The sequence below is a fragment of the Hylaeus volcanicus genome, chromosome 3, assembly GCF_026283585.1.
Source record: "Hylaeus volcanicus isolate JK05 chromosome 3, UHH_iyHylVolc1.0_haploid, whole genome shotgun sequence".
NCBI lineage: Eukaryota > Metazoa > Arthropoda > Insecta > Hymenoptera > Colletidae > Hylaeus > Hylaeus volcanicus.
Window position 1 is genome coordinate 15,369,886 of NC_071978.1, and position 24,253 is coordinate 15,394,138.

Genomic DNA, 24,253 nt, shown 5'->3' on the forward strand with positions numbered 1-24,253 from the left:
TATCAGCTCATTGATTTTTCTGGCATTGAAAATTTGCACACTAGGTGACAAAAGGCTGCTGACAATGAGGGCGATTATATAATGAATTAAAGATAGAAATTTATTGGAAATTTATAAGACTTTTTTGCCATTTGAATACGATTTAGAAGCCGAACTCCAAACAGTAGCATTGAAATCTTTCGTTGCTATTTGGGTGAACATAGACCTTAGTTCCACAAATTCAGACAGTCCAGAGTCCGTCCAGACTAAGCGAATACTCTGGTTAGGCCGGCGACTGACTTGTAACAGAACATTGTAATGTAACGCGAGCATTCGCTTAGTCTGAACGGACTAGCGAGCGACAAACCGAGCCGCTCTTGCGCTCGGTTCGCGCTCGACCGTGCTCCACTGGTCTGTCGGTTTTTTGACGAACCTCTTTGATCGTCTACTTTTCACTGAACTGAGTAGGAAGCATTGAGAGAGAATTCAGCCGAGAGTTCGAAGCGAGCATTCGTGATTCCAAAAAGGACCTTGTAATGTAACGTTGGTGTCGAACCGTAAAATTCGTGCCGAGCAGTTACATTACAGCGTTCTGTTGCAAGTCAGTCGCCGGCTTTAAGTGCTCTCTCACAAAATGAGGTGGTGCTCCATCATGCATGTACCACATAAAAAATCTCAATTCTGACTAAATCTCAATGAAGCAAGTAAGTCAATCTTGATACTAGCAAACAAAAATGTTTACATCTCAGAAACGGTTGACCTTTGGACCTATGTTTACTACAGCTTTTTTACTCAGTACAGTGTGCCCTATACACCATATAAATATTAAATGCTTTTTTTTGAACACCCTGTATAATCTAGAAAGAAACGTCATTTGGAATAAACTCAAAGATGAAATTGCTATCGTGGGCAATTCCACTAAAGAATCAATTAAACTAAATAAGATAAAAATGTACAAAACCATAGTTAAATAGCTAAATCTTATAAATAAAAGAGTACGAGTGGAATAGTAGCATCTAAGGAAAGAAAGAATTGTGATAATCAAACAATATTAATATAGGATAGTAGGAGAGTGCTAAAGAAAAAGACTTTGTGTTCATTTTACAGCAGAAAGTATACTAGATAGATAGACAGCTTATAATCCTATAAGCTAAATATAAAAACATAAAAGTACAATTATATTACAAATGTAACTTTAAACTAACTAAAAAAGGTGCCATCCACTTACTAATAAGTAGACTATCTTATGTAAAGCCTACGGTAAAGTTTATAAAACAAATTATACTATATTTTATATATGTATATTAAATAAGATATATGTTTATACATTATAAGGAATTTAAGTTTTAAGAAACATCATATTTTCGTTTCATTTCAGATAAGCTTTAATTGAACCAAACACATAAATCTGTGATACTAAAGTAAATACGTAGGATTTAGGAAACCATGTACAAAGTTAATTTTAAAACGAACAACGTTAAAAAGATGTAAAATTTAATCTATGTTGAAGACAGTGCAATATGGAAGATACCCATGCACTTTAATAAAAATAATAATAATAATAATATTTGGGTGAACAACATCTATTAGTATATTAGGGAAATTAAAAATCAAAATGAAACACATTAGACTACTTTACCAGCAGCGGTTTATTTGGCGCTGTTTTATAGCGCACTCCGAAGTGCTTGGGGAAAGCTCGAAATTCCAATGAAAAAAAAAAGTACTTTCAGGCAATAAACAACACAAGCCAATAAACGAAAAATCGATTTTTCGACAAATTTACAGTGGTGTTACCCCTTAATATAATTCATTAGAAAAATAATGCCGCAAACCGCGATTCTCTATCACGTTTAGTTTAAAAGTTGTATCTATTTGAAATTTGATAATATCACATTTATTTGACATAGCGACAGTGACCTTTCCTTGGGGCTTTTGGTATCTGACTGTAAAGCTTGTTTACATTCTGTAATACATCATTATGACATATGCAAATTTCTTTCTATTCGAAACATAATTCTATAACACCTCATCAGGTTGACTATGATCGAGGGCTATGCTTTCAAAATCCACCAAAGTACTATTACATCCACCCAGTGAATCTATATGAATACGTTTCAGGGTGTTTGACATTGTTTTTATTTAATCTAATTTATCAGGAAATAATACCGCAAACCGCAATTCTTTATTACGTTTAGTTTATAATTTGCATTCATTATAAATATAGCATTATCAAATTTGAAATGAATGTAACTTCTAAACTAAACGCGATATGAAACGTGAAATGAAAACATGGTGAAATCACGGTGCCATGGAAATCTCAATTGAATTCGTGTTGGGCGAGTGTTTACTGTACTTTCGCGAAAAAGCGCGGGAAAATATTGAAATCTCGTTCAACGCGCTTTAGGAGAGTAGCTGTACTCCCGAAAAAAAGGGGAGAGGCCAAAGGAGGTGTGGCCGTTGCCGAAGGCGTGGCAGCAGGTGCGGCTTCAGGAATGTCTATTACCTCGATGGGCGTGGCTCCTGTTAGTAGTCGAAGCCGGTAGTGGGGATGACGGCATCGAACCCCACCAGCCGCAGTCGCAATTGAACCGTTCGATGGTGAGCATGTTACGATGTGTCGCGTTACGGGTGGATCCTCTTTTACCGGAAGCGAAGGAGATTATCTACCCGTCAATTGAATCTTAACTTTACATGCCATATTTCGAAAAACGAACCGCATACGTCGTTTTACCGCGTGTGGAAAAGTCGTCCGTTGAAAACTTTTCTTTGTGAGTATGATCGGACGAATTTGTAAACGTCGCCGCTAAGCGTTCAGCAGAAATGCGAGTGGATTAAACGTTTCGAAAAGTGATTATTTGTACTCTGTTACGTGCGAAGGTGAATAATTGTGAGTGTTTTGAAAATTGTCGAGCCAACAATCGGATACAAGGCCTGTTAGGTCGCAGCTTTAAGCCGGCCGGCGCCCGCATTAAAGGGAATATACCAGAAGTCTGACTGACGACGATCGTTTCGACCCTCGATATACACCTTGTGTCGCGATTTCACGTCGATCTCCACCCGCGGATCGATTCTCTGTATCGAATTCTTAAAAATCGATCGTTACGTTTGATCTCGTTCCAGCGTTTTTCGAGAATACTTCAGCATCGAGATGAGTGCCCACTTGCCGCGATTCGGAGAAAGAAATTTAGCGGAACTGTAGAAATTCGTCTCCACCCGATATTCCGTGACATCCGTTGAAAATGTAGCTTCACACGATTGATTCGTGATTTCAGCCATCTTCCAAAGAGAAGAGCGCCGCGCGTCAGGGATTGCGTCCCTCGGTCCGCGAATGTTTACGTTCTAACGGTTCGTTTCACCGAGCCGAGTTTTTGTTATCGATCAAAATACGATCGATTCGAGAACACGAGTTCCTTGTTGCGCGATTCTAACAACACTAGTGCGAAAGGAATCGGGAAACGACGAGTTCTTTGTTTCCAAGTAAGTGTCGCGCGAAAGTTCCGCGAACTTTGTTCACTGATCTTCGAGTTTCTCTTTTTGGCTTGTGATTTTAAGAGGAACTCGACGTCGCAAAGTGAATAGTGAACGAACAAGTGATATTAGTGAATACGAGTTGTAAAGAAATATCGTGACGATAGTGACAAGTTCCGACGGCTCTGTTGTCGCGAGTTTCTTCGTCGAAGGAGGATGATTTTGTGAACGGATATTTTTCTTTCTTGGGGACTTCTCGCCAGGATGACCGAAACCTGTCACCACGTTGCGTCCGCATAGCCGTCACAGTGGAGTTCTGCTTAATCGCAGGTAAGTGTTTTTTTTCATACGCGTTAAAAGATACATGTACAGTTTACGACAAAAAGATAGCACACCATGTAAATATAATTTGTTTCAACTTATGAACTAATGTGTCACATTATTTTTGAGATTTGTAGTGTTTAATAAGAATAAGAAATTGTATCAATATGTTTGAATAACTTTACTACAGAAAGAAAAAACTTTATTTCATAAATTTGGAAATCTGTATTAGTGTACATCATAAATGCATACAATATCTTCAGTATACTTATACATCACTGTACAACTAGGGTTTACCAATTATCCAATTTTAACAATAGAAAATTAGTGCGTTGAATAGATAGCACATTACTCTTTCGATAATGAAACTATATACAAAAATATTATTTTAATATTTTTAAGCTACACCTTTTGCTTGCATGACTTGTCTTAGATGTTTTGGCACCAAATTGTTTAATTTTACAACACATTTTCTGTTTAATGGTCTCCAGTTGTGTTTGATCCTACTTTTTAATTTTTGAATGCTATCGAACTGCATTCTTTTGGCATATGCTATCTAACTAATAATTCTCAATTATAATTTAGTCGGTCTATCTTGCTGACCATTCTAAGATCTTAATACTTTGTTGTTTAATGCACTCTTTCACAGACATTGGCATATGGATGCTTGCATTATATTCTTGAAAAATAAAATTTGACTTCTTCATTTTATGTATCTGCATACTTCCTTATCAGTTTGTCTATAAGTGTTATGAACTGTTTACTTTTCCATTTGTAAATTACATTTCAGTGTTTCGAAAGTATCAAAATTCTTACCTCCACAACTTGCATGTGAAATGCATTATATTTACTTCAGCCTCTATTGTAATTTGTCTGGCAGAATTTGATGTTTATAGTAGTTGTCATTTTCTAACATCCTGTGCTTTTTTCTTGCCATAATTATTTACATTTCCGAATAGTTTATGAATAGACTGCAGATTTTATACATGTACAATATAAATAATATAATGAACACGTGTTAAACATAACCAAAAGGTATGGGCACTTATGCAAAATGATATAATAATGATAATTGTAGAATATATTCAACATGCAGTAGCTTGTTTCGCCTTTTATTCTAAAAAATGGTTTATCATGAAATTTGTATTCGATAAGAGTAGAAAAATGAAAGTAATGAATTTTGAAATGATATCTGCAAATGAAAATAAATTTCTTTTTAATCGGATGAAAGAATTTATCTGAAGTCAAACAATGAATTGAATTAACACTGTTAAACAAGAGGGTGGGGGTATAATGTTTTAGGGGTGATATTGGAAAAGTTCAACAATAAGCATAAAAGTATGCTGCTGCAAAGTTTATCATTACTAGACTGCAGATTTACACATAACCAAAAGATACGTGCTCTTATGCAAAATGAAATAACAATATTATAATATTAATTGTACAATACATTCAACATTCATAATGTATATTTTATGTATTTTTTCTATATTATTGTACGCCGTAAATGCATAAAATTTGCAATCTAATAATTACTAATATAAAAAAAAAGGAAAAATCCTATTAAACTCTTGAGGGGCGAATTTTAAATGGAGTTTTTCTTTACTTTAATCGAACTCACACAATTAAAACCAATCTTTATTCGTAAATTGATTTTAGTATACAAATATGCTGCCCCACTTTAATATTGTACATTATTTCATTCTGAAAGGTAGTCTGATTGTAACTAACGATAATTTTGATATAAAAAAAAGATACTCATATATGCCAATATCTCTCAAGAGTTTAAAAATTAGTTAGAACGGATGCAAATAGAACGATGTTTATTTCGGTGGTTTGTTTAATGCAAAAATGAAAAAATACTCGTGAGTGAGTTTATCGCAAAAAAGTTGGAGAATTTAGAATCCATAGGATTCGTTTTCTTAATTTCGTTAAATAGAAGGAGGATGGAACAGCATTACTTCTGTTCTATTTTGTATTATATACGTGAAGATAATTGCAAGAAGTTGTATTTGTTTGACTTCATATTTCTGAAATTTTTAATAAAATTTAATGTCTAACACTTGTTTTATTATGTGAAAGTTTTCTTATCTGAAAAATGTTGACTCTGAATTAGTTTATATAACGCAGATACTATTGTAATATCCATATTGCAAGAATAATAGAAGTTTATATTAACACATGTTATTGTGTGTAGCTTATAAAAAGTATGCGGTTGGAAGAGGGTGAAAAATGAATTCTTTATGTCGAGACTATATTGTTTTGACGACGAGGAAAAAATATTCCGAATACCGTACAGTGATAAACAAAGGGAGGCCACATAATGTTGCAAACGGTTTTGTGTGAAAATATAATTTCGTTTTATAATTTAAACTGTGGTTCCTAGTGAACAAATAATGAATCAGAAGTTGTTTATTCAGAAAAGTTTATCCAGGTATGAAATATGCTCGTCTCTTTGTATAGTATCGTTTGCTGTTCGAGTGACTACATTCCAAGAAAAGTAAGGATTACATTGTCGATAATAAAACGTTTAACGTTATAGAAATTGTATCTTAAAACTAGAATTTTTAACTCGGTTAATTTGACCCATGCGTACAAACAAAACTTTTGTCATAAGTTTTGATGACTGTTGTTAAGATAGAAAACTAATTATATTGATAAAATAATTTACTCTTCGTGTGTTAGATGTATGCGTTGACCGTTGGTAGCTCTAGTCTTAAACTACGAATAGTAGTATATTTTTAATAGTTTAAAAACGAAATTTAATCCTAGTGGAAATGATTGAGAGTATTGGTCTAGCAGTGAAGGTGTTAAATAATTACATCCTTGCAATCGCTTGCACCATGGTCTAATTATTTGTACTTATGTATTTAGTATAGTAGTATACTGAGAATAGAAGATAATTATATTGATAAAATAATTTATCCTTTCTCTCTTTCTAATATCAAAGGTGTAATAGTATGTATATTAGATGTGCGTTGACCGTTGGCAGTTCTAGTCTTAAACTATGTAACTATAACAGTATAGTTACAATTACTACTATGTAATTAGGAATATATTGTTTCTATTGGCAGCGATACAGACCAACGTTAAGCTATTCTGAAGGCTATCTAAATAGTGTCAATACTAATAACCACAGGTGGAATGTATTGCAATGCGTGTAGCACTTTCAGATAAATATTCGTTTTAAGTAACACTTCGTAACACTAATTTCTAATGAGGTAATTTTATGCTAATGAGAATGAACACATGTTTTTCTACAAATAATCTTCGAATAAATTTGCGATAGATGTGATTGCATTTTACATTGTTCTGATGTTGAACCATTACTAGACTAGTATAATAGAAGTAAGATTAGAATAGTATTTCTATTAATATTTCTATTATTTAAGGTTTAATTTGCAGCTAGAACATTTCTATTAATTAATAGAAATTATTTATAATCTTCAGTTCCATATTTCCCATCAGTGGTATATTTTCAATACATATTTACATAGTATGTATATTATTTATTGTTAATAAAAAATATTTCGTTTTTCGGGAATTTGTATTTCTTTAAAATATGTTTTATAATATATAGACATTATTATTTAAATGTGTCTCAACAGAAAAAGATAAGAACTGTTGTCTCAGATCCCATATTGTTGTATATATAATTATATGGATAAATTAATGTAATGAAAAATTATATTTGGATTAATATAATTATTTGACTTTCGATTGATTTAATAATTATTAAAAATACAAGAAAATAATCTTTAATTCGTTCAGAAATATTATTAGATCTTTTCCTTTTCTTTCATTGTAAGAATTCAATTTGGTTGGCAAGAATTTTTTTCTGAATTCTTTGATTACAATCCGTTACTTGGACGTATTATTAATCAAATTATATGTTTACGATCGGGGAAAACGTGGTTTCTTTTACCATTGTTTTGGCAAATTCGAAAAAAATGCCGCTGTAAAAATATTAGGATGATAATAATAATAATAATAATAATAATAAATAGTTTTCCGACAACACGGTTATCGATAATCACGTAACAGCAAAATCAATTTGTTTGTTTCCTAAAAGAATGCTAGATGTGTTTTGGCACCAATTTGTTTAATTTTTCAACACATTTTCCGTTTAATGGTCTCCAGTTTTGTTTGATCCTACTTTTTAATTTTTGAATGCTATCGAACTGCCTTCTTTTGGCATATACTATCTAACTAATAATTCTCAATTATAATTCAGTCGGTCTATCTTGCTGACTATTCTAAAATCTTAATACTTTGTTGTTTAATGCACTCTTTCACAGACATTGGCGTATGGATGCTTGCGTTATATTCTTGAAAAAGATATAATAATGATAATTGTAGAATATATTCAATGCTTTATTGCTAGAATGCTAGATTTGTTGTAAATGTGTGTACGAAGGGTAAAATTAAAGGTAAAAACTAATTTAATTGGCGGAGTATTATAAAAATGCGAGGACTGCGTCAACGTGAATGCCAAAATAGCGTCCGCGGCACAATGGGATGAATTTATAGCATCCCTTCTACTTTTTCCAACATAAACAATACATAACCGGCAGCACTCCGTTCTTTTATACGACGGAAACTGCCGTCGCTTCGAGGCGGAATTGCCAAGCAACACATTCGAAATATTTCATGTTATGTGGCAGATGAACGTCGTTCGTCTTATAGATTACGAATCCTGGTGCTTATTCCAATCGATTTAGACAGTCCTTCGAGCGTGAAACGAGCGCAGTTTCCTGAAATAATTTTCAGCCTGGCGACATTGCGAGTTATCTACCCGACGAAACGAAAACCTGTACCGATTTATTCCAGTTTCTCGTCCTACGACAGTATTAGTTATTCGAAATAAGTGTTTAAAAATTTGTTAAAAATTTCTAATAGATGTTATTTAATTTTTTAACGTAACAAATGTAGCAGTGCAAAGATATCGATTTGACTAGTATGTAAAGGGTTTTCCAATAAGAACGATATGATGTTAAATTGCAATAAAAGTATAACGCGTGATAATTATGTGTGGAATTTCATATAATTTAAAAATCTCCGCTTCGGCTATGTTTACACTGTTTACAGGAACCAATTCGATGAATTCAATTTTTAAGTAAGATTATTCTAATTTTATGAATACAGTGTTTGATATTTATTATTAATTCATCTAGTGTTCGTGGGCTTCAAAAATGAGCTTCATCCATGGATATGATTTTTTTTTTACCAAAATTAGAATCAATTTTAAATCGATACAGAGGCCAATAAGTGTCAGAAAAATTGTCAGAATCAATTAAACCAATATAAAATCAAAATTATAATAGCAATAAGAATGAAAGAGATATCATTTTTTATTGTATAAGCTGATTAAATCAATCCAATATTTTGCAACTGAGTATGTACCTGTCTATTTTCAGTATAAAATTTTCCATTTAGTACGTTCGTCGCTTCTGTATTCAAGTAAAATCTTTAACAGCGAGCTGACTTGAATAATCTATGACTGAAGCTTGTCTAATGTTAGTTGTGTCTAAGGCAAGGTTTGTTCGATCAGTCTTACGAACGAACATATATCAAAACCAGAATGACACGCCAAATAATTTTTCTAACTCTTTTATTTTAGAGTTCCAAATTCGGAACGATTATGTAATTCATTGGAGGCATGGCTGTGCTCCCAGAGCTTAATTCTGTAGGCGAGGTCGTGTCATCGGTAACGAAATGCTCTTTAAAAACCATTCCTTTGAATTCTTGATATATCGTTTTACTTAAAACTTGAATAATGTGGCACACAGTAACTGGTCCACATTTTCACCGTCATTTGCAGATATAGAAGCTGTCCTGTTTGGTGGACTCTGAAGAAAAAGAAATAGTGATAACAGCTGTTTACCTATGTACAATTAAGGGGGCATTTCACTGTGAACGTACAAAAAAAAGCATATTTTCCATAATTTTTTTCTCAGAAACTATTGCATAAAATTGAATGAATGTTTTTTCCCCTTAAAGGTATGATTAAGGAAAGTAAATAATTTTTTTTTTTTTTTTTTTTGTAAAAAATAATTCGTCATCTATTTACAAAATAATATGCGTGTGTGCAAAAAAAAAGTTATCCGCTGGCGCGGGTGATTTTGGCTCTCCTGGTAATCTGAATCAGAAAATCGAAAAAGTTTATTAAACTATGTCGTCACACCTATCGTCGGAACCTCACTTATTTATTTCATCGAAAATAAACAAAATGGCAGCCTTTCTTGTGAAAGAGAGAAAAAAAAACACTTTTTTGTACCGTATATCAGGTGAAATTGGAAGTTAAAATCAAAATATCAACTACTTGGAGGTTCCGACGATAGGTGTGACGACATAGTTTAATAAACTTTTTCGATTTTCTGTTTCAGATTACCAGGAGAGCCAAAGTCACCCGCGCCAGCGGATAACTTTTTTTTTGCACACACGCATATTATTTTGTAAATAAATGACGAATTATTTTTTGTTTCTTACAGTATAATGGCTGAAAGTTTTAAACTATCGACGGCTAATAGAATAATAAAGAATCCTCCATAATAAAGAATAAAGGAGCCCTATGAAATACCGATTTTTAAACGAAAGTGGTAATTTGATTTTGTAAATTCCATTTTTTTGACATATGTATGTCATATCTTTTTATTCACTGATTTTCTTTAATATTTACTTGTTTAATATTTGCTTTTTCTATTCAAATCGTAACGAACATCGACGACTTAATTTCAGCAACTGGAATTTATAAACAGAAACAGTATAATAAAGTGTTGTATGTACAATAAATTTCGTTTATGTTACTTGTTGAATAAAGATGTAGAAATTAGTAGGGTGTCCTATCTTTTTGTCCCTGACTGTACATAACGAGAAACTTTCGGGACCCAAGCCCAAGTGATCGCTTTCTGACCTGAGCTACATTCCAGGTATCTGAAAATTTCGGGTTTTCATCTCTGGTATACCTGTAAATGCTTGGTCCCTGAAACACCCCCTAGAATGCTTGTAAATGTTTGTCAGGTAGTGGAGCTTCCAACAAAGGATAGCGAGCAGTCAATTAATTGGTTTGCAGCTTGTAATATCTATTGGAAAACCTCTCTTAAGCAGGATCAAATCAGCAGAATCATATCGGACTTATTAGTGGAATATTTAGTACTTATTTTGTACTAATTTCCACAAGCACAAATGTTCCACAAACATTAATTTTGTGTCTCGTGCCATTTTCGAAAAAATCGTGGCGCTGCTAGCTTAATATTAAGCTTAATAGTTAGTTACTTTTATTTTATTGCCATGTATACCTTTATGGGTTTTAACATTTGTCTCCTTCCCTTACATTATATCCCCTTTTCCTTATCTAGTAATCTTATAATCTAGAATCTTAGGTTGTCCTTAGGTTACGGTTACCCTATCTCTTCGACCTCTACTCTTCCATCTACTTCAATCTCATTGCCTTTCTCTTTCTTCTTTCTTACTATTTATAAAACGTAATATTATATATATTTTTCGAAAATGGCACGAGGTACAAAATTATTGTTTGTGGCACAAATTAGGACAAAATAAGTACTAGATATTCCACTAAGTCCGATATGATTCTGCTGATTTGATCCTGACAGCTTAAGAGATGTGTCCGTCTATCATGACTATGCTGACAGCTGTCACCGGATTTAAATCCTATTGATAAATTATAGGATTATCTGGTCAGAAAGATTGGTGCTATATTAACGAAACAAACAACGAATGAAACAACGATTCATGGAAGATGGAAGTCCATTATATTTAATTTACTCCAAAAGAACAGTTTCAAATATGTTTAATTGATTGCAACACGTTATTAAACAAACCGGATAATGACAAATAAATATGTTAATAACTTATTCAATATTTATTACTAGACTGCGGATCTTTATGCAAAATAAAATCTTTGCGAACGTGCCTGCAAAAATTGAACCTAAATAGGAATTTATTAGGTTGTCCCGAAAGTTTCTTTCGCGAGTTGCACTCAATTATTTTATGTGGTCGCGTTTATATGTATAAGTAGACAATCTAATTTCATAGATATTCATGTTGTAACAGTAATGGAGCAAAGTGAATCGTGCACAATTCAGTAATGTAACATAAAACATAAAATATTGTGCATATATTACTTATTAATAAAGCGAAAGAAACTTTTGGGACAACCTAATATTTTATTCTGCAAATATTATAACCGAAACTTTACTTTCAATCTTTTTTATATTCTTGCATATTGTTTGCATTTTGTAGTTTCTTGCACATTCAAATTTCCTATAAATGCATAAAGATCCGCAGTCTATTTATTACACATATATTTAGCAAGTGCCCAAATATTAGGTCTACGGGAAAGTTCTGTCCGGTTTGGTTACAAGTTTTTAACAAGTACGCGCATATTCATTAAAAACGATATGCAAATTGCAGTCATGCTAGCAAGATGTCATAACTAATGATAAAAATTATATTATTCGATAAAATTTATTCAAGGTATGAGAAATTTATTATTTTGTGTTATTCTACAAACGAACAGAAATTTCTGATAGACTTAATATTAACCTCTTTAGGTATAATAGCACATAGATACGTGTATGTTCAATTTCTGAGCTCGTTTATATATTATCGCATGGAAATAGTCCTTATAAAGATAAGCAAACATTTACAATTAAATTTTCCAATGTAACAAAACAGTACTTCTATTTATTTATAATAAAGTAATTCGTTCCTCAAGAGGTTAATGCGATATGAAACTATTACCTTATTTTATAAATTGTTTGTTACAGTACAAACTGATAGGTTAAGTAAATCAAATTTGCATTTCTAGCAACGAGAATATACATTTCAACGTAACGAACAACAAAGAATATTCTAACTCAAGAGGTCTTTCTAGCTTGACATTTTCAAAAAATCAATTTTATTTTTCGTTTTTTGAAAGTAAATATATTTAATAGCAACTGTTAAAATTTGGGAGGGTTATTCGAATTATTTCAGCTTCTGCAGTCGATATAAAAATACGTTAAAATACGTTATTCTGTACATTAATGGTTCAATTTTTAAAAATTGAAAACTTCACGTTTCTTTTATCGTAAAATGGTTGACAAAAAATGAATATTTGGTTACTTGAGTTTAAATGACAGCCACTTTCTTTATTTTTTCACTTAAACGGGTTATTCTATGCCACACTCCTATAATCTGATAAACTATTTGAATTTTTTGTCTTAGACAAACAGTTTTTAAAGTATCCTGCCATATCATGATCGACAGGAACTATTTTAATGTTAATATAAATCGATAAATAATCTTCCTTTTATCGTAAAATGGTTGATAAAAAATGAATATTTGGTTACTTGAGTTTAAATGACAGCCACTTTCTTTATTTTTTCACTTAAACGAGTTATTCTATGCCACACTCCTATAATTTGATAAACTATTTGAATTTTTTGTCTCAGACAAACAGTTTTTAAAGTATCCTGCCATACCATCATCGACAGGAACTATTTAATGTTAATATAAATCGATAAATATATAACGTTCATACAAAAATATTTCTATACTTCTTAAACTTTGAACAAAATTTCTAAAGTATACTTACTTTTTCGGTCGTCACCCCAAGAAGATCCTCCCTTTATTATGGTCGTGTGTATGTTCCAATAATAGATAAAGTACTACAGTATCCAAATATCAATACGAGTTGTTGATGCCTCTGCTTGGAAATCCTCGTTACGTTCGGTGCTAGACATGTGTTGTTTAGGAACATATAGTCACGTTTAAGATTGTACGTGAGATGTAAATAGAAAACGTAGAACCTGTATTGCTTTACGTAAGAAGTTGTTCTTTTTCAAACTGGTGATGAAATCAACCCAGACGGTCTTCCTACGCGTCTTCAACCATTATTAATTTGTCCTAATGATTACCTTATCGGTGGTATCAATCGTCTGGTCAGGCAGTAGGACATTGGTAGTTTTCGTGATAACGATTAGCGTTTTCATCTCGATAAGATTGAATATTTATTAAATCACATTCGACTAAAAACACGTGTCACTCGTGTTAGGTTGTAAGGTTTATTTAAGCGTAAAATTATATTCTTCGCCGTCGACAGTTAAGGGTAATTCTGGTCGACCCTATCATAAATGCGCGTTCCCAAAATGTAAGCGCTTAGGTTTTACTACATTTGGCGAGCAGATGTCGCGCGGTCATTTTTACCGTTTTCCGCCAACCTTTTACAAACAATAGAGTTACCGTTTTTCCTCCTCAGCCGACTTCTCCTCTTATAACTGAATATTTCAACCAATCACGAACAAATTTCCATTTCCACCCGACCATTTTTCCCACCACCTTCGAGTCCTCGAGGGTGGTATTTTTCAAGGCAACATTAGATACAAACCGTCCGTCATAAGCGTAACATGTCAAAGCAGACACCTCTACTTTCAATAAAAACGAATAGTTAAGTTCCAACCAGTGTATTCTTATTTTTTTTATCAAGATCATTGAGATCGATAGTACGTGTACCACTTCGGTATCGCTCGCGAGGAGTGCGCGTACGTAACAACTCGATATACAGCATATGTAGTTATACCATCGTCTATTCAACGATGTTTATCTGTCTGTAAAACATTTAATTTTTCTTAAACTTTTAACGAGTTACACGCATTAGATTTTCGATAGAAATGTTACAATATCGAGGATTCATTTCGTAGAATGGAACTTTGACGTACTAATGACATCATACTTGTATACAGGGTGTCCCAAAAATGTTGTAACGCCTTGAAAGGGGTGGTTCGGGAGGTGATTTGAAACAACTTTTTCGTTAGCGAAAATATTCTTTCAAATCACCTCCTGAACCACCCCTTTCACCCCCACCCATGGACCTATAATATTTTTGGGACACCCTGTATTTATGTAAAGGAGTTTTTTGAAAGGAGCTTTAAGACTTCGTTTCCTAGTGAAACACAAATGTTACGATATCCATTCTTTATTTTCCAAGCCAATTTTTATTTTAAATGAAAGTACACATGTGTACGACAGGTGTATTTTGTTACTGAAAGACAAAATCTCAAAGCACCTTTTAGAAAACCCTTTATGTACATTTTTGTATTAGGTTGTCTCGAAAGTTTCTTTCGCGAGTTGCACTCAATTATTTTATATGGTCGTGTTTATATAAATAGACAATCTAATTTCATAGATATTCATGTTGTAACAGTAATGGAGCAAAGTGAATCGTGCACAATTCAGTAATGTAACATAAAACATAAAATATTGTGCATGTATTACTTATTAATAAAGCGAAAGAAACTTAAACAATTTGTTAGTTGGAAGTAAGACATGTAGAATACTCGTTTAGAAGATGGAACGATATATATTGCTGAGATCAGTTGTATGAAATTGTCTATTAACAAATTGAGCGTGAAAGGTATTTGTAAATTGTTTGTTATGTATTCTTTATAAATTGTTGATTTATATTTTAAATGCACTCTCCATTCCTAGCAGTTGTAGTTTTAATATTATTAAGCTGTTAATACGATCTACAAAACAAACAAAAATTTGCATACTATTAAATAGAATATACGTTTTTACATAACACAAAACAAAAAATACTGCAACTTAATTGTAATCAGATCTATACTGCAATAATGTAAACAGTGTAAATGTAATAGTACACTATAATTGTAATATTATAAAAATTATTTTCCCATTTTCCGCGAATTAGCTGTATAATCGTCAACACTTGAGGTTATTTTGTATTAATTGCGAAAAGTAATTGGTTATAATAATTACATTACTAATGTAATATTTGTATTCGTGTAATATTTGATTTATACCGACAAAATTCTGTCATTAGAGAAACTAACAAAATTATTTCATTTTTTTCGTGCTTCTAAGTCTGTTAAATTTTAATTAAAAAATTTTTTTCATCTCTAATGGTTGTTATACGGTAAAGTATCAAACAACTGCAAAAAGTCGATTTCTCAAAATTTGTTGAATGTATCCCCTTTTTGCTGTTAGCCTTCTACTTTGCGATTGTAAACGAATTTACGTTCGCTTCGGGCAGATGACTGCTACAGCCAGTTAGATACGAGGTTTCGAATGAAACGGAGCGGATCGACGGTGCCCTTACCCTAGTACCCGATGGATAAACGATTAATTCAAGGTTGAGAAACAGGACGTTAACGTAATCCGCGAATATTCAACGAATTTCGTTGGCGCGCCTGAGAATTCGAGGCGAGCCAGGATCGCCAGTGTATATTCCAAAGGTTATAAAAACCGGTCCTTGGTTTTGCCAGACGAAACATCGAGGCGAGTAGAGGCGAGAGAGCGACGCGACGTTTCGGCTGCTTGGGCCAAGGATCCGCTCTGAAATGACGGAGTCGTCTTCGAAGCGTGCTGAACGCTAACTATCGCCTTATTTACAAAGAGTTTACATCTTGAAAGAACATTGTCTACGATAATATACAGGGTGTCCCAGCATCGGTGGTACACCCTACATGATTCTACATGACGAAACAAATCGAAAATAAAGAATAACATTTTCTTTTGAGGTTTCGTTCTCGAGAAAATCGATTTTGAATATTAAGCGAGTACGGGTACACTTAACTATGGCCTAGATAGATGGACCTCGATGCAGACTTTGAATTCACTCTAAATCCGTAGACAGAAATGAGTAATACAGCACATCATCTTGATACTAATGATATGAGTATTACTTATAAGTGTCATATGTATAAACATACACGGTCTGTCTAAAAAGAAACCGCACTTTTGCTATAAAAAGAAAAAAGTACAAGTAAAGTTTTTACACACCCGTTTATTTACTCAAAATAATCTCCCTCTGCGTCAATACAGCATGTAGACTGCGTAATTAACATTTCGAAGGACCTTTGCAGCCCTGTTTTGGTAGCCCGTTTAGTACGGCGGTTACAGCGGCCTGAATCTCTGAAATGTTGCTATAATGTGTCCCTTTCATGGTTTAGATTCTAAACCATAGTTACGTGTACGCGTACTCGCTGAATATTCAAAACCGATTTTCTCAAGAAGGAAACCTCAAATGAAACCTCAACAAATTTTATTCTTTATTTTCGATTTGTTTTTTTATGTAGAATCAACCCCACCTCGGTGGTACCACCGATGCTGGAACACCCTGTATAAAATCATACGCAATAGTATCCGAACGTTTGCGTCCCCAATTGTTACCAATTAAAACTGATAGGTTAACAATACAAAACAATACAGCAACAAATGAAAGATACGAGTGATAAGGGGCTATGCTAGTCAGACTGCTTCAAAAAAACTAATTTTTCTGCATATTAGTGTAGCATTATTTCTTAGAAATGTGATCCTGAAATGTTTTTGATCTACTTGAATAATTAACAAAGTTATATGTCTTTAATTACAGTGGTGCGGTAGTTGAAATTAGAGCGCTCGGGACTTTAGAAGATCGAGTCAAAGCCTTCGGATCGTAGACAATTATTGTTTTATTCGTAATAATGCATTTCGGATATTTAACATTTTTGTCTATTTCCATTAATTTATTTAACAAATTTAATTAAAATGTTATTTCATTCACAACTTTGAGGGTAGTTTTCACACCTTAAATATGAACAAAATATGTGTATAATATTTTTCAATGGTCTACCTATGTACCAAGTTTTATTAAAATCGGCGTGTTACAGTTGGATGATGATTCTTGTTAGTCGTTTAAACAAAAATTTGAATTTTTTCTATTTTTTTTCCAGAGATGGGTAAAATTTTTTTCGTTCAATTATGAAATTTTTTATCAAAGACTTGCTCTTTTTTAATATTTTGAGATATAACCATAGGTATCGAATTTAATCAAATTGTTTGTTCTTTTATTTCAAATATACGCTGTAGTTACAAAGCTGTTAACCGAACACCATTTTTTTCAGTGCTCACTTGCGTAACGCTATCGAACCGAGCAACGCTAGGTTAATGACATCATGCGACTGGTCTTTGTTTGTTTAAATCATCAATAAAACGTCACGAAAATTTTTAAACTATTCATCGTATAGTTTCGTTATAAAAAAAACTCTCCTTTTGGGACCGTTACAATGTCGTACCCACCTAATCTAGGCTGATATTAACCCTTTCACTTCCGTACGATTTTTGCTTGAAATTCTAAGAGGCGTAGAGGTGTGATTTTTAAAAAACAATCAGCTTATAGGGGATGATAAGACGCAACTTTTTTATATTTACAGTCTATTCATAAGACGTTTAGTTAAAAAATAAAAATTAAAAACTTGAAAGATCTTTTTCCTGAGATCTCGTAGTGATCTGATCTTGTTGCTGTTGTCTTAAAGAAAAAAAATAACAGTCGAACAATCGAGCTTTAAAAAAAATATCAGCTTATAGAAAATGACAATACGAAAATTTGTTGTATGTACAGTTTATTCATGTGACGTTCAGTTTCAGAAATAAAAATTGAAAACTAAAAAGACTCTTTCCCTGAATTTCAATTTTTGCAACGAACTTGTAACTTTTCAATTTTTATTTTCGAACTAAGCGTTCTATGAATAAACTTCAAATATAAAAAAGTTTCGTCTCACCATCCTCTATAAGCTGATATTTTTCAAAAACTGATTTAACGAATATAATCATTAGCGAGAGTGTATACATATACACCCTTCGCAGTCAAAGAGTTAACTTGTGCATATTGTCTTGTTTATTGAATTATAAAAGATCTTCGGTATGCAGTCGTGGTGGACATTTATTGTTAAACGACATCTTCCATGTTTAATTGCTTAAAAATCGGTGTACCAATTTCTGTATAAAAATGGATATTCTATATCAGTTATATTTCATTAAAAAATGAAATCCTATGGACCATTTTGGAAAACCCTATACAAACTTGACCAACAGGGATCTGCGACGGGGTCGATAACATTATAGTAATTAGTAAATACTCGTTATCTAGAAACATGAATGTATTTCATTTTTGCGTCAGTATTGTGCGATCAAATAAATATTTCTTATAATTGATTTTGTTGAACGTCTAGAGTAGAAGACCCTCGTAATATCCGTCACCGTTTGGAAGCTTTGTGAAATACGAGAATAAGGAATCAAGGGGGGAGGGAACCGATCGGATTATACCGCCGATTAATGATGAATGGCTAACGAGCCACGAAAATCATTCGACGCGTGCACGCGCAGGCTGCCTGGAAGAAATGAGGCCTCACCTTCGTCGAGGAGTATTTCTGTCGCGCCTTTGACCCTCTGGCTTTTGCAAATTTTCCTTCCAACTTGCGCCCTTTATCGGGATCAACGGGTCAATCGTGAAATTTTCGCAAAAACTGAGCGGTGAAAGACTCCGAGGTTTTATCAGAACATTTCATAAGTCTTTGCGTGCGTCTAATAGTTTGAATGACTATAAAGTCAATTGTTCTCGAAAAAAAATTGTTGAATATTGATTCTTACGCATCCAAGGTGGCTTACCCCCTTGAAGGGGGTAACTCTTACTACTTTGGTAATTTAACTTATTACTAAATAGAGAATAAGAGAAGTGTACAATGTATATGTATACAGAGAAAAATCTATAGCAGGCCTAAACAATATTAAAGAAAAGAAGATTCGCGCTAGTCTGTAACCGAAGTTCGTCGAGGCACCATCACGCGTACAGCACGTTTCTCAAAAGTACCGGTCCCGCCTAATATCCATATACAAGGTGGCCAAACTTGAAACATGAATTTAGGACTCGAAATCAAACAAAAATTTCTTCTAGAAATATGCTCACAAACGTTTCGTTCAAGAGCTATATACTTCTGAAGTTATTATATTAGGAATTAGGAATAAATCATTTCGAAATAATAAATTTATCTTTATTATTTTTTAATTGTAATAATAATAATTTCTTTTCAGTAATTTTTGTAATGCTCTTTAATTATTAAATGTTTTGCTCAAATTGATGACATCCAGAGACAAGCATTGCACCTAATGGTGACAGAATGAGTAACTGATCGATATTGAATGTTTGTAATTTCTTCACAATGCGTGCACTATCTTTCGTTTTAATGATTGAAGATCATTAATAGGTACATCATACACTTTTTGCTTTAGTGGACACCATACAAAGAAGTCTAATGGCGATAAGACTGGCATATCATTGATATGTTTTTCTTTTTTTTTTCTTTTTATTGCATATTTAATGTCGCATCAAACTTTGGTTATTAGCGACAGTTTCTTAAGAGGTTTTCTCCAATGTTAGATGTTGGTCTATATACAGTGGGTGTAGAAAGTATTCGTACATTGACCAATTTCCAAAAAAATTAATTTATTAACTTATTTTTGATAAACAATGACATTCTACATATTCTCGGAAATCTCTAGAATAGATAGATTACAAAAAAAAATAGCTATTTATGTAAGTAGCGAAATTAAGAAGAAAAAAAACAATTAATCAATAGAAGTATTGAAACAATAAGTATTCGCACGACTGTTTAACTCTTGAAACTTCGTTAAAAAAAAGAAACTTACATTAAGTTATAAGTATATAATACTTCCTTCGTGGGATTTCCTTTTGATTTTATAATTATTGTAACTCTTCTAAGGATTAAATTAACTAAATTATTAGTTATTCGAAGTTGGATGTTTTTCCATTCCTGTATTAGAGCCATTTTTAAAAGTACTTTACTGGAAATTTGATGTTTTCTAATTCGTACAGAGCAATAAACTAATGTGTTTACGTTATAAACTCTACTGTAAATGTTTCGTCATAAGAATCGTACAAATACTTATTGCTTCTATACTTTTACCCACTTTTCGCATTTTTTTTGTTAATTTCACAAATTATATTAACTAGTAAATGTTGTTTGGACTATATCTATCTTAGAGACTTCCAAGAATCTGTAAAATATCGTTGATTATAAAAAAAAGATATTAAGAAACTACAATTTCATACATAAGTTTTTTGGGAAATTGATCGGTGTACAAATACATTCTACACCCACTGTATGTGCATCTTTAAGTAGCTGGATTATTTTGTTTAAGTTTTCTTTTGTGCTCCATGCTTCCTTTAAATTAGTAGGTAGTTCGTATTGTATGCAGAGTGGTTTCGTATTTTTACAGGTAAATATCATGTGTTCTATTGTTAGAATTTCGTTGCATGTACGGCAGGTGGATCTAATGGTCTTCTCAAGTAGGTGTTTATGCGTGTATTTTGTATGTCCAATTTTGATTCGCGTAATTTTGACTTGTTCTAGTCTGTTGAGGTGTCCTGTGGGCGATTGTTCGAAATAGTCATCTGTTATTCTATGGATTTTTAGTGTCTTTTCTATTTTCCAAATATTGTTGCATTTTTTGTTGATGCAATCATGTAAGTATCTTTTAACATCTTGCAGAAGGATCGGTATTTCGTGATTGGTGGTATTATTTATTGCTTCCTTGGCTGCTAGATCAGCTTTTTCGTTTCCAGGAATACCTTGATGAGATGGTATCTATGCTATTGTTATTTCCGTTTCTTTCTTTTCTGTTAGCTCCGAATATCATTCCCGTATGATTTGCGCAATTTCGTTTTGTTCTAGATTATTTTGTTTACAAAGCGTATCAATGATCTTCGAATAAGGAAAGCGTTTAACATAGGAGCGACATTGGAAGAAACAGTAGGTAACCCAGAAAATTTAGAACAAACGTTAAGATTTCTGAAAGAAATCGGAATATACGAAGATTTATTATAAGTGGATATAACTGCTATATGTACATTATAAGTGGAATCAATCGCTGCGACACCGTTAGGGAACCAGCACCAGATAATTAGTATCTATGTAACATGTGTATGTCAAATCTCGGGTTCAACTTGTAAATTATGTGTTAGTCGCTAATGACCTAAGTGTTGATGCGACTATAAATAAAGGGGGAAAAAAATGATCTTTGAAACAAGAAAAGGGACATTTCGACATTATTCATTCTTATAATTCTGCAACTTCGGAAGTCAATAGCTCTTGGAAGAAACGTTTGCGAGCATATTTCTAGAGGAAATTTTTGTTTGTTTTGGGGGTTCTAAATTCACCTTTTAAGTTTAGCCAATTAATCCGGGAACACCTTGTATAAGCCATTCCGACCGACCTCGAAACATTCCGGTGTCTAAGGCACGGGCCTGTTAGGTAACCTAAACTTTAGGCCCTAAACTGACGAGTCCACTAGCAGGCTCGGACGAAGAAACGCTCCCTTCCTTTCCTCCCCTCTACCGCTCTCCCCCCACAGCCACCACCACTACAGCTTCTAATACGTGGTAGACCAAGAAAAGTTAGTCCCGAAAAAATAAAGAATACAATATTAAAACATAAAGATATTTCAAAAAACCGACACTAATATTGATTCAAAAAGCAAACTAAATGTATCTACAGTGTTTGTTTTATTTTTATGAATTATTTTAAGAATAGAATATTAAAACATAAAGATATTTTATAAAACCGATACTAATATTGTTTCATAAAGCAAACTAAATGTATCTACAGCGTTTGTTTTTATTTTTCTGAATTCTAACATTTTCGACCTCTAGCTTAACGTTAAACTCGCATCATCCCGATTTCCTTGATAACGGTGGCAGGTACAAAATTCCTTTTGATGGTACAAATTAGTATAAATTCAGCACTAAGTGTATCCTCTTCGATTTATTCATTTTTATTAATTTTGACGGTTTGTCATGTTAGCTTAATATTAGGGGGTTAGTTGCAGTCAGGAAAATGAAAACGGACACTTTCTCGTGTGTTTTTTTTTTTTTTAAGGTATTAAATAATAATTTTTATTAATGAAATTTAAGTATATGACAAAGTATATCTTTAAGAACTATAAACGAATTTTTGTTTTAAAAAAAAGGTTAATTCATTTCGTCATAACAGGTAATGGTGTGGGTGGCCACTTTGTTTTCTGTGAGCAAGATTTCTTCAAACTGGTATACTTGAAAACAAAACTAAAGGTAGATTTGGAGAATATATTAGACTAAGGGGTCCCTGATCGAAGGATTTTGGAAAAAATTAATTTAAATCAAAGTGACGTACATTTGAAGTTTAAGTTCAATTTTCATTATAAAATTAAGTGATTAAATAGAGAATAAAAAGGAAAGTATATAAGAAAATAAAAAATCCTTCGATCAGGGACCCGTTAGTCTAATATATTTTCGAAATCTACCTTTAGTTTTGTTTTCAGGTGCACCAGTTTGAAGAAATTTTGCTCACCGCAAACCAAGTGACCACCCAACCCATCGCCTCTTATGTCGAAATGAATTAACCTTTTTTTTAAAACAAAAATTCTTTTATAGTTCTTTAAGACATACTTTGTAATATATTTACATTTCATTCAGAAAAATTATTATTAAATACCTTAAAAAAAACACACACACACAAGAAAGTGTCCGTTTTCATTTTCCTGACTGCGACTAACCTCTTAAGCTAGCAGCGCTACGATTTTTTTTATAAATTATAAATATTCTGTTTCGTTGAATGTTTCTTCTTTTGTTTCATTAGCTGCCGGGCCCGCCTGTCTCGTCTATTACATTAAGGAGGCTCTAGTGCAAATAGAAATAACGCCAAGAGAATTATAAAAATTTGTATATGGGTTAGATTTTATCCCAAAAGCACCCACAAAAATTTTGGGAAGGCTAGGGTACCTAAAAGCTAAGAAATAAATGTTTCAATTTTTCACTTTTTAACGTGGACTCTTATGAGAAAATGCGTTTTCAACACACTCAATTACGTGCTACAAAGTAATTGACGCCGAGATTGGATCGAAAATTTTATGCATAATAGAATAGTATCTAAAGAACATATATTGATTTACAAAATACTCCGAGGGTATTTGTAGTATTAATAATAAATTAAAGAATACTAAGATAATGCGTTTTGACTTCTGCTATCGACATAGTATGAGAGATTAGAAAACGTGCGTTCAAATACAAACAGTACTGTAGTCTGTCTGAAAATAATTGATTTATATTACTTTATGATACAATATAAATATAATAGATATAATAACGACTAAAAATCAATGTTTAACATAATTTTTTTTTTATTTTGATATGAAATTACGAACCATTGTCATATTCTAAATACTATGCCAGATCTACTACTACGTGAATCAAGCGACAATAGTAACTCTATATTGACTTACAGCGTAACTGTAGAGCCTCCTTAAATGATTATTATAAACTAATCCGTGTTTATTTCATACAAAACCCAACAAAAAGTTTCGTTTAATTTTATGTAAGGGTCCTTGGTTCATCCAGGTCGATCATCCATAATATCAGAAAAGGAGTAGAAAGCACTCGTAGATCTCGAGGCGTCGTTAGATTGGCGCTGACGTAAATAAATAATTAAATCACGTCCGGAGAGAGGCCACAGAGGAAGAACCGTAATGCTGATTGGCGAAAATTTCGCAATAGGGCGCTAAGATTGGCCGACCGGTTCTTCTTTTGCACAAAGACGAGGTCCGTTCTCCTCGCTTGGTTTGGTTCGTCGTTCCTCTCTTTCTTCGTCCT

General features: G+C 32.9%; 1 protein-coding gene across 1 annotated transcript in view; it reads left to right on the forward strand.

Annotated features, from left to right (window-relative positions):
- Positions 1–2,570: 2,570 nt before the first annotated feature.
- LOC128873879 (uncharacterized) overlaps positions 2,571–24,253 on the forward strand; it is a 460,110-nt gene continuing 438,427 nt past the window's right edge. The window contains exon 1 of the mRNA XM_054117849.1: positions 2,571–3,777. The gene's annotated coding sequence lies outside the window, so the exon portion shown is untranslated. The remainder of the gene's footprint in view (positions 3,778–24,253) is intronic.